We start from the raw sequence: 9,509 nt of genomic DNA, 5'->3' as shown, positions 1-9,509 counted from the left end.
GCCAAGCATCCTATCCATGAATCCTATTCAAATATCTTAATGATCATTTCAGACCTAAAAGCAGCTGCATCTGGGCTAGAACCCAGCAGGCTTTTGTGGGTCTAACAGGCATGGTGCTCAGGCAGAGATGTCACCTGAGCTCAGGTGAGCACTGTTCATTTCCTAGCACCCACAGTGGTTTGCTGTGTGACTTTAATCCAGTTACTTTAATCCAGTTGCTTTTCTGCATCCTGCTCTTTGCCAGATGCAAACAGTGAGAACACCACTTCCTGGGCTTTGAGAGCTCTGAACACAATTTGATAGCTCTTCTTACATGCTAAGGTCACAAAAGGAGTGAGACTCTCCTTAGTTAAGTGCTTGAACAGCAGGTTTGCTTAGGTGGTAAAGTTTACTTAAGTTTCTGTACTTCAGAACGTTTCTGGGCCATGCTACAAAAGGACTGTGTATAAGAACTTGAAAAACCAAACCAGCCTGTCTCTAAGGTGTTCCATATATCACAGTCCTGCAGGTGGCTTTATTCCTAAAGTGCTGGGCTGTGCTGCTGTTGAACCCTCCTGCTCCTCCTTGCTCCCAAGACCTACTTCTGGACTTAAGTGCTGCATCAGGAGTAATCACCTGACTAAAAGTAAGACCCATTTCTTTACTGAAGTCATTGTTTATAAAAGAGCTGTAGGCTGCCAAAATGCTTTTGCAGTGATGATTTTATCAGGCACTCAGCTGATGTTCTCCCTGCCATTCTCATTTCTGCATCACCAGTTTTCTCAATGATAAACAACTGACTTTGCTTCAATGAATTAATTGCAGAGACAAACATGAGTCTCAACACCTTTTAATAAATTAACAATCTCAACCTGTATCACTAAATCAAAAGAGATTGTAATGTGAAAACTAATTTATAGATTTTGTGAACACAGCACCAGATGGAGTAAAACTTAGAGATGTAGAGCTCTTTTGTTGTTTGAAAAAAACTGTGCCTGGCTCTTCCACTTTCTGTGTCTACTAAGTGTATTTAAGCAGATATGTGCATACATAAACAGCACTGGTTAATGTGCTGGTGAGGTACTGTTCAATGTGACCCAAACCAATTGCATACCAATTCCTGTTGGCATAAAATGCATGAAAATATATTATCTTTTCTAATAATACTAATAATTACCATTAATTTCTGGAACATCCAGAGTTCTATATGGGATGTTCCAGAAATTAGTGGTAATTAATTTGCATATGGATAAAACAGGATTTTTCCTTCCCAAAAAGCTTTTGCTGCCTGTGAGGCATGTGGTCAAACCTGCTGATAGGATTTGAAGCTGGCAGCTTTACCCCACAACTGTGAGCTCAAATCTAGTCTTCAGCAGGAACTGAGGTTGCCATTCCACTTCATAAAGTTTCCCAGCTTAGAGAAATAAGTTGTCCTCACAATAACTATAAAATCAAGCACATACCTAGTTGTTTTATGTTTGTTTGTTTTTTTAATCCAGTGGCTTTGGAATATTTTTCACGCCCTTTGCTTGTAACAGTTCATCCATCTTCCCAGATATTATTTCAGCTTGATGATATCTACTTTCCATGGTTCACGGACTCTGGATTTCATTCCAGACATTTATTTGTGGAAAATCCACATATTGGGAGGCAGGCATAAAGAGTGAATGAGATAATTTGAGCAGGTTGTCTTTGCAATCATTCTTAAATTGTGTCTCTCCAGTGATCTGTGGAGATATTTTATTCTCTCCAAGATGGCAATCGGCTCTCAGTTGCTTATTTCTGCCCACACAACACGCCACTCCAGCTATTGAGCACAAGTATGAGATTTAGTTCCTAAAATGCTCTGCAGCTTGGTAATGACAGCAGTGACCAGGTAAATACACACTTAGCTGGCAAGAACAAGGATTCTGAAAGGCACCAGAGAAATGCATCTGTAATAATCCAAGAGTTCCCAACTATGGAATTGCCAATGTTAAGAGAGCAATAATTGGGTTGGAAACCCTGTATTTTACCAGGCCTTGCATTTCCTGTGGGGAATCCCAAGTCTATTTGAAGGAATTAGTTCCAAATGTTCTGGTGTCAGGTCAGATCCATATTCAGAAGCTAAAGTTAGAAATCTTGTTAGAAATCTTCTCCCTTCTAAACAGCTGGTTCAAATTCCTAAATGGTCCTGATACTCCTCTCTGCACTCAGGCTGAATCATTAAGAGGCTCTGAAAAGGGAGGTAGTACAACCCACTCATGTTAATGAATGAAACTTTTGGTCAGAACCAGGAAAAATTAGGAGTGCATGCAACATTTTTCTCTTCCAAAGCGACTTTTGTTCTTTTACATGACAACACTGCTGGTCTTATGGAAAAGACCTTGCCAAGACACAGTTTGAATAATAACTGTAATTTCCACATGGCTTCTGGTGGTGCTAATCCAAGACCACTAATCATGTACTGTTTCATTTCTATATCACCAAGTTTGACATAGGAGGTAGGATAAAAATTTTCTTGCTTCAAGCAAATGGTTGTATTTAAAGGCCTGCAGGAATTGAGGGGGTTTAAATCGTGTTTTTTAATATTAGTTTTCATTCTGTCCTAGAATACAATTCTAAATTTCATTTGAAATTACAGAAATCACAGAAAATATTCGGTTCTAAAATTTAAACATGCATTTTAAATACCTGATGTAATTCACTTGAAGTTAATTTTGAATTACTTAGATGAATTGCTTTGATTTTTGTTAAAGATTTGCCTGTTATTTACTCTTCTTCCACTTCTTTAAACAAACATAGAAAAACCCCTAAGTACAAACCCCACAACACTTTGTGAAATTGAAATAATCCCTAGCCAACTTGTGATATCAGTAGCCCAGCTGAGGCATTTTGGCAATTTCTAACTTTACTGCAGATTGTTACTTGTTTTCAGTACAAGGTCTGTGATGCAACAGCTGCATAGCTCTGACTTCATCCAGGTGAACAGCAGTGCAACATGTACACCCCAGAAAATATTCTAAATTGAATTCCATGTGTAGCTGAGTGTAAGCTCCCTCTGCTCTTGCAAGACACAGCTTTACTCCACAATCAGGTCAGATGCCTCTTGCTAAGCAAAGATGAGCCGAGGAAATAATGAGCCTTCTCTAACCAAGGAATGCTTCTTCCTCCACTTGTTTTCTATTGCTCAGTTCCTGATGCTTTTCGGCTTTCTAGGAGTCCTTCACGGTTACAGTAACTGCTCTCCAGAATCAGATTTAAACCAGCCTGGGAATTCCCTTGTCCTTTCTTCCACAGAAGCCTAGAAGTACATATGGCATGTTGAGCACACACAGATAAAGCCACTACATCAGTGCCACCAGCATTGCACAGGCAGTCCTTGAACAGAAAAGTACTTTGCTGTGAAGCCAGAGAAGAATGTAGGTCAGCATAATAACATTTGACCTACACTTTCCTCTGGTGACAGTAATAGGCTTAAGGATTGTGATCCTGATGCCTTTTGAAAACCTGTTTTGTGCTTGGTAGAAACAAAGTAGAAGCTCAATTAAAAGAGATGAATCTGTGGTAGTAAGACTGCCTGAAAAGAAACAGATGAAGACAAGAGCACTGATTTACAGGTTATTGCTGGGCTCAGCTTCTCTTCTAGAAAGCACACTGCTATTTTAATGTATGAGCCCAAAGCCAGTTTCTAAAATGTTTTCTGCAAAACTGTGAAATAGTTCTGGCACACCTCATCAGAGACAGGACCCTGGCTTTAGAAGGACTGTCATTTGGGATACTGCAGCCACCCCCCATGTTCCCATGGGATGAAATACAGAGTAAGTTTGCCTTTCCATTCCCATGTTGGTAATTTTAATACTTTTATTTTCTGGCAATAAGAATATATCAGCAATTATATTTGAGGGCAATTTTTTCTAATACAAATTGCAGTATGTTAAAATTTGGGACACCAAAAATACTGTGTAGTTTTTCATTTCTTCTCTTTGTTTTCCAGCACTTGTTGAAAAGAGGAAAATCACCTTAAAAGGCTGGAGCAGGAAAGGTCTGAATTCTGTGTTTTTTCCTCCATCCTCAGCTGTTCACCATCATCCTGCCAGGTATCTTCCCCCACACACATCAAGCTGTACTTTTAACAACAATTCTGGCATATTCCTGTCGCAAGGGGATGTACTGGCTCTTTTGTTCTTGGATGGTGGTATGAAATTCTACCTGCCACTTTCCTTTTCTCTAAAAAAAACCCTAAAGTCTTTCATAGACCCTTTGGCTTTGGCCAATCTTTTCCTCCTCAGTGGCATAATACCTTGATCATCAATACCAAGTTCATCATTCACAAAACAGCAAAGCTCCCTGAATTCTTTACTCTGATGTGGGATATAAAAGGTATGAGCACATGTGAAGGTGAGGTCTCAGTGTCAGCATCTTTTAAATGCTCATCAAACACAACAGTACTACAAGGGCTGTGAAATACTTGAAAAAAATTATCTGAGTCTTTCCAAAACTAAAGCAAAGACAGAAACTGGATCAGGCAAATGCTGGTCCGTGAAGGAAACCTATCATCTCATTTGTATGACAGTACCAATATTGGCAGAGAAGATATTTATCAAAATCAGATCAAAGTTTCAAGCCCAATGGACACAGTATTTAAAGGTTATTCACTGTGGATTGGCAGAATAAATAAGTCTGCTTTTCTGTCACCTTACCTTTAGACAGGAAAATAAGGAACAATCCAACACTCCTGTAGACAGAAAAGCAATGTTATGAATTTTTCACTTGGCTGTGTATGGAAACAAAGACACAGGGAAAGGGCCTGGACTGGCCTGTGGCAGTAGCTCACAGGGCAGCCCCTGAAACACAGGGCTGGATTCATGCCCAGCCCCACAGGGATGCTCATCTCCTCTAAACCTGTCTCGTTGAGGATGTTATGATATTCTAGTTTTCCTAAGGGAGGCTGGAGGCTGTTGGCAGAAGATTAGAAAAAAAGAAGAAAAAAGTATGCCTGATTCAGAGAGGCATCAATTCAGCCTTCTGCTTTTCTTGAGCAGGGGTTGGGGTTCCTGTAGAGCTAAAGCTTAATTTTAAAGCTTTTTATTTTTTCCCTGGCAGAAGGTCTGTGAGCCTGCACTCCCAGCACTCCCATTCTCCCCCAGAGAATCCTTCAGACCCTGACACAGCCAGGTGTGTTCAGTCTGCAGGGCTCCTAGAGCTGATCCAACATCATCTGATTTGCCTTTTAAATAAGGAGGTGAATGGAATCTGAGATTCAAATATCCTCAAGGTATGGGTCTCAAAAGTCAGACCCAGAGATTCTGCCCACCTCTTGGCTTTGCTACAATGTCACAGTAGCATCTCAGGGTTTAAAACTCATCATGCAGTATATTATATTAATTCTGTATGTGCATACATATGAAGATATTTATAGCATGGGAATGATTCATGAAAGCAACCACAAATTCCTCTGTAAACATTTAGGAGTTGTAATTAATGTAATTAGAAGTATTAATTACTTTACAGAAGCCATGTAGGATGCAAGATCCATATTACAGTTATTCTGTCACAATATCAAGCCCTCTGAATTAATTTTATTCTGGAAATTCCTCCAACCTATTTGCATCATTTTGCACTCTGAACTTGCTGTCTAGACAGACGCTCTTCACTTGGTATGCAGTGCTATCATAAGCCATTTTGAATTACAATTTCATATAAGCAATGCCTAAAATCAAATATTTCAAATTGAAACTTGTATAGTGAATAATGGATGACTGGACTAAGAAACTCTGAAATACATGTCAAGTGTAAGATGCTGTGAGATGTGAAAATAACTAAACATTTTCAAATTTCTTTAGACTACTTTCATTCACATCTTTGATGGCCTTTCTTTTGCTATTTACTGTTCTGCAACTGCCCCACTCAAGTGATATAGTAAATATTACAAATAATATAGTCAAAATTAATTTAGAATCCTTAAAGCTCCTAAAGCAAGAATTCCTCACATCTTGGACTCCTGTAACTGCTTAAGAATCAAAACTGAGAGAAATTACTTGTTATTCTTACAAAGTTAAAAATACAATAGTAAAGCCTGTATTTTGATTCTAGGGGAAAAAATGCTTTGTGTCACAAATTGTGTTTGCTAGCTGCAGTATATATATCATACCAGGTCTAGATTTTATACCAGTACCAGTTAAAATATGTTTTTCTGCAAAAAAAAAGAAATTATTGCAAATATATACATATTTCTACCCATTTTCCTGGTAACTGCATTTCTGAGGAGAGAAACCTGCTAAAAAATTTGGAATTTAATTGGCTAAGTACTTTTAGGCTATAATTATCTGACAGATACTTGGAATCTCTTTGTCCAGTGATGTGTGTTGAGAGTCATACATTTTTCCTTTTGTAATCTAACAAAAAAAATTTCCTATGACCACATTAACATTATTTTAGATTAAATGAGTGAAAGAACTTGCTGGAATTGCATGAAAAATTGTATAAATTAAAGTAAGTTATTTATCTGCCATAAAACATAGCTAGGTGGCTTTGACTGAGTACTTTCTCATCTAAAAGTCAAGTTATTTCAGTCTAGGAACACATCACTGTTTTTGTTACAAAGTTTTAAATTCTCCTAAATTCTCTTCTTTGACCTCCTAAAATCTTTTTTATTGAAGCTTTAAGAGGAAGTTCTTATTTCCAGGTGAGACGCTTTCTCTTGAAATATCTCACACAAAATGAAGTACAAAAGGCTGTACAATGGAAAGCAGAAAAAGGCCAAACATAGGGCTTGATGTGCTCTGGAGGATAAAGAAGGAAGACTGCAGTCAGGAGAAAGCAGAGAGATTTGTTTGGCTTGAAATATGTTTATATGAATTTTTCATTGCAGTTTTTCTTTCTTATCAAATATGTTACAGGTTCTAATTCTTTCTGGACATCCATCCTCTCAGAATACTAGAGTGAGCACAACATCTGTGAGTGGTTGCAGTTTTGCTGTGACCAGTACAAACTAGATGCCAAATGCATTTCCTTTTCCCACTGTAATATCAATGGCTTGCAATTATGCAAGATGACCCAGCAATATTTTGTGGATGTTGCAGGCCTTTGTGGAGAATACTTGTATTTCATCTTACAGAATAGCAGGATATATGGTTAGTGATCCAGAAATCAAACTCAAAACATGAAGCATTGCATTTTTGTGTGAGTTTAACAAAAAATGTGTAATGCACATCCCTGAGCATTGAAAAAGACGAAATACAGAGGCCACTTAGATACTACACGAGGAGTATGCAGAAACAGGGCAGGCAGACAGCAATCTCACTGCAAGTTTTGGCCTCAAAATCACACACAGTCCAGGCTCATCTTTGTGAACCAGCCAGATCTCCAAATGGACACAAACTCTGCTCTTTCCTTTGGTTTTCTACTCAAAGTGGCCAACCTGAATGCTCCAAGGAAGGTTTGAATTCTGACAGGACATAGAAAGACAAAACACATTATTCCTGTAACTCGAACTAGTGAAGATTGGTCTGCTTCTGAAAGAATAAAGGAGAAGTTTTGTTTGATGGTGTTATTGTGCATAGTAGTATGCTTAATGATGCACTTGAATGAAAACACTTTTAATTTACTATTTACAACCTTGTCTTGGAAGATTTGTTTTTGCATAAATGAGCTGAGATTCAAAAACTAAGCAATTGATTGCTCAGAGTGAGTGAACTAGAAGAGCAATTGCTGCTGCAGATACCCTTTCTTGCTATTTACTCCTGCCAAAGATCAATTAGTGTGCATGCCAAGTTTTGGCAATTCTACCCAGCTCCATTGTGGTGATACGAACAAAAGAGTTTGCACTAAGCAGGGAATTTTAGAAGGTCATTTCCCTATGCCCTAGCAATGAGAATCTGAGGAGCATTTTAGCTGCTCAGATCCCTCAGCAGCTCAAGCCTTCTCTGGCTTAGGGGAGTATTTGACCAAAGTGGAGTTTTATGACTGCTGGAAAAGGATTAAAGGCTTAGGCATGCAAGTCCTGGAGGATCTCGTGGGAGCTGACACTGCCAGCGGCTCCCAGTGGTGAGCACCTGCTAGGTCACAATGCTGGAATTTATCCTTCCCTCCCTGGTCCACTGCCCACCTTTGAACTGCCCAGTGGGGAGTGGAGGTTGGCAAGGCAGGAGAAGCAGGGGTGACCTGGGTACACAGGGAACAGGGAGGGGCAGGCTGAAGCTGAACCAGAATCACTGACAGACTGGGGAGACCAGGAGGCAAAGCAGTAAGAAAAGCTTTGTCAAACTGCAGCAGGGTTGTGCAGCGACTGGGACTGTTGTCAATAGGACAGGTAAGGCTGGGAGAGGTGAGCAAGGCTGGAGACTGTCACAAGAACAAAACAACCCTGTGTTTAGGCTGGCACTGCTCTGCTGTGGGACTGACCATCATCACTTTCTTCCAGTGTTCATATATCATGTCAGAGAGGCCATTCCAAAGGCAATCATTAAATGTAGGAGATAAGTAAGATATTAAGGGAATTAAAGAATACAGAGCTGTGAAGAAAATGTCATTAAGAAAATTAACTTTTTATAGTCTGTAGAAAGATTGGACACTTGTCAGGAAACAAACTACAACATCTCATGAATAACAGAAGGCCTGTGAGGAAAGACAGTGGTCCAGCAATGCCAGACCTTACTGCAGCATAATCAGTGGACCAAACCATGGCTGCACAAGCAGGCTTAATTCTAGTTTTTCCCAGTTTTGTATACCACACTCACAACATGAATTAAATTCCTCGAATGCAGGTTTGTATATGCAGGCATTTACTTATGTTTTGTGAATTTAATTACTCCTTTAAAGGTGATACTGTCCTAATAAGGTAGACAAGTTCCAGTCCTGTGAAGGTCTGATTTCCAGCCTTAGAGATGATCTTTGCTTATGGAAAGGAGGGAGGGAAAACTGGAGGAGTAGTTTTCAAGGCACAAGGAGCTGAATGAGAAAGAAGTAATCTAACTGTAAAGAAAGGGAAATAAACTGTGATACAGACAACAACACAGATGAAGTGCCAAAGGACCACAGGGCAAAGAAACAAAACACATGAATCATAAGAACAGAGACATCCAGACACAATGCAAAGGGTAAGAAAAATACCCCAAAAGTTTAAAAAAACCACCCTAAAACATTGACATAGCCCCCCCAAGTTTTCAGGATAGTTAGGAAAGTTGGTCAGGAAAGTTATGAAAGAGTGGAAGTCCTGACATAACTTTCCTAACTATCCTGAAAACTTGGGAGCTGGGGGAACTATTGGGTCGGTGGTTATTTTCATGTTTTTTCTGTAGGTCATGAGGTACTACACTGGGAAACATTAAATTCTGCCCCATTTCACTGCTTTTTAAAAGAAATTGTTTAGAATTTCCCAGTTATGTTCCTATACTTTGGAGTAACACAGAAAATTTTCTCTCATTTCATAAGAAAAAGCTTTTTTGGTTTAATTGCATCCTAAACCATTGCATTTCTCAGATATCCTAGAATTCAGTATGTCATCCAAAATTAACAATTCAATCCCCTCTCTGTTTGTCTGGATTGAA

General features: G+C 39.1%; 1 long non-coding RNA gene across 1 annotated transcript; it reads left to right on the top strand.

Moving 5' to 3' along the window:
- Positions 1-495: 495 nt before the first annotated feature.
- LOC134550580 (uncharacterized) lies at positions 496-7,486 on the top strand. Its single transcript, XR_010080361.1, has 3 exons — positions 496-625; positions 3,956-4,058; positions 6,861-7,486. It is a non-coding gene; the product is annotated as an uncharacterized LOC134550580 (long non-coding RNA).
- The last annotated feature ends 2,023 nt before the right edge of the window (positions 7,487-9,509 follow it).

Source organism: Prinia subflava, chromosome 5 (genome assembly GCF_021018805.1).
Source record: "Prinia subflava isolate CZ2003 ecotype Zambia chromosome 5, Cam_Psub_1.2, whole genome shotgun sequence".
Classification (NCBI taxonomy): domain Eukaryota; kingdom Metazoa; phylum Chordata; class Aves; order Passeriformes; family Cisticolidae; genus Prinia; species Prinia subflava.
This window is presented reverse-complemented; position numbering and strand designations above follow the sequence as displayed.